The sequence below is a fragment of the Oryzias melastigma genome, linkage group LG17 (assembly GCF_002922805.2).
Source record: "Oryzias melastigma strain HK-1 linkage group LG17, ASM292280v2, whole genome shotgun sequence".
Classification (NCBI taxonomy): domain Eukaryota; kingdom Metazoa; phylum Chordata; class Actinopteri; order Beloniformes; family Adrianichthyidae; genus Oryzias; species Oryzias melastigma.
In genome coordinates, this window is record NC_050528.1 from 25,644,231 (window position 1) to 25,646,933 (window position 2,703).

A 2,703-nucleotide genomic window follows, 5' to 3' on the forward strand; every position below is an offset into this window, starting at 1 on the left:
AAAAAATGACAAGGAATAAAATAAAAGGCAATAATTTAAATCAAACAAGTAAAAGAAATTAAGAATGAAATCGACTGCAATAATGTTTCGAGACAAACCAAACTAAAAGCACACAAAGAAATATATCTAAGCTTAGTTCCAATTTCTTCACTACTTCATGAACTCAACAAAAACACAGTGAGCATCAATGGTCACTAGATTGGCGAATATAGACCACAATGCATTGTGTTTTAACATGTTTTTTTTCACGTGAAAGAAATGTATTTAAATGTATTTGTTATAAATCATCCAAGTTTTTAATCATCAGAACAAAATTGACTCATAAATAGTCTTTGTAAATGTTCATATTTATTAGGATTGTACTTCAGTAAACAATTTTTTTTCTATTTTGCCATTTAAAAGCAAACAAAAAAAGTAATAAGCATAGTGTCCAAATTGATTTGGAGAAGAAGTTAGTTCCACACTATAGAGTTTTTCAGTAGTTAGGGAGAAGGGATGGAATTTGGACATAATCTAAACTTTTAGTTGACATTTAAAACTGTTTAGGTCTGGTATCATAAGAAGATACCAGTTAAAAGCACAGTGGTTCTGATCTGACCTGGGCACATGAAGCAGACACTAGTTGACCTAAAAACTCTAGAATGGCTGCGAACAGTTAAAAGCTCTGTTGTGTATTCTGAGGCAAGACCATGAAAAGCTTTAAAAACAAGGAGGAAATGTTTAGTCTGAATACTACAATTGACGGGGATGCGGTGAAGTGAGCTGAGGACTGAGTGATGTGCACTCGTCTGTTCTGGTTACCTGTTGTCCTCCTGCATTCTGGTAGTCAGAGTGTGAATCTCAGCTCAGCAAAAGTTTTGCTTTGTAAATATGTTTTGTCAAATTTAAGAAAACTATCAAACTTAACCCCTAACATGATAAAAGTCCTGATCGGCAAACTTTTCTTTATGTATTTTTATGTACCAAAGTAGAGTTTCCAAATTGTTAAAAAAAAACAGCATAAACATAAAATCCATCCATCTATCTATTGTCCAAAACAGCTTAATCCCTTTGGTTGCTGGAGCCTATCCCAGGTACTATGGGGCAAAGGTGGGGTACACCCTAATGGGTTCAGTCCATCACCATGAAGTTAACAAATATTGTAAAATATTAAGTTTAACGAGACTTACACATACTTTTACAACTATGAGAAATTAAAGAGAAGTGCAATATTGTGATGTAAGGAACTCTGTAGTTTAATGGGAAGTTAATATCGATGTTGAATCCTCATGGCAGTCCCACAAAGAATTCTGACGGCTGCCTTTTGGATCAAATGCTGGTCCGCACCTGCTGCCTTTGAGGAAACTGGACAACCTGTTGCCAAGCAACAGAATACTACCTGCCTCAGGAACAAAGTTAAGGTACTTCATTTATGCTTTATCCCAGTTTTTTTTAGCAATAAACAGAAAACAACGACCAGTATAATTAGAACAAAATTGCACTCCTTTGATGTTTTTTTTTCACTCAAATATGCATTATTTTTTTATGTCAAAGTGAATTTTCTAAATGTTTTGATAGAACTAATCTGAAAGTGCATTTTGTCTCCAGCCTGTAGAGTTTGAACACTTTTGAGTTAAACCGCTTCTGTGGTCCTGCTGCACCGGTTTCAGTTTTAAAACACACATATTTTCCACAACTGATATACAATTTAAATATTAAAAAGAAAAGACTGTATGGAGGAAACTGTATTGAACAAAATTTTTAGTACATTTCAAAAAACTTGAAAGCTTAATGGGTATTAAAAAAATGTTTTCCTTTTTTTTAGAACTTGAGATCCATTAGAAGTCACTGTGATGGAAGACTTTTCCTATTTATTGATGTGATGTAGGAGCAAGTTTAACACTCATTATATTCCTGAAAACCAGGCAAATGAATGAAATCTCATTTTTTGATGCTTTCAACCTCAACACGGATGTTCCTGAACTCGCACGATGAGCCGATTTTGTTATTCTTTAAATGTTTAATGAATGTGACACAGAAGACGATCTTTGAGCTGATGTTTTCAGACTCTTTAAAATGCACTCTGACGTTTCGCTCTCTGATCAATTCAAAAACCTTCTGTTTTTGTCTGGAAATTGTCTTCCTATCTTTAGTTTCTTGAATTATTGAGTTTATCGTCAAACAAGGTTAAGGTTTGTGACAGCTGGAACATGGTTCATGCCATGTTCTCTATTCTGGTTTTTGTCTTTCTTCCCCCCAGTCACTCTCACTGGGTTTCTTTTGCTTGTCACCCACAGCTGTCTTAGATTACTTATTCAAAACCATAGTACAATTTAAATGTCTGGTTTTCAGGTCATCCTTTTTGGTTTGTCCATGGTCCATAGTTTGACCATGTTTGCATTTAGTTGTTTAGAAATATGGGTGAAGCCCACCCAGAGTACCTCAAGTCTCTGCATGCTGTGTGTAACGCTTTGTTTAAAATGAGGCTAGACGCGCTGACATCAACAGAAAAAGGTTCGTCTCAAGGAGCCAAAGGTGTGTGAATGNNNTAAGGTTTGTGACAGCTGGAACATGGTTCATGTCATGTTCTCTATTCTGGTTTTTGTTTTTCTTCCCCCCAGTCACTCTCACTGGATTTCTTTTGCTTGTCACCCACAGCTGTCTTAGATTACTTATTTAAAACCATAGTACAATTTAAATGTCTGGTTTTCAGGTCATCCTTTT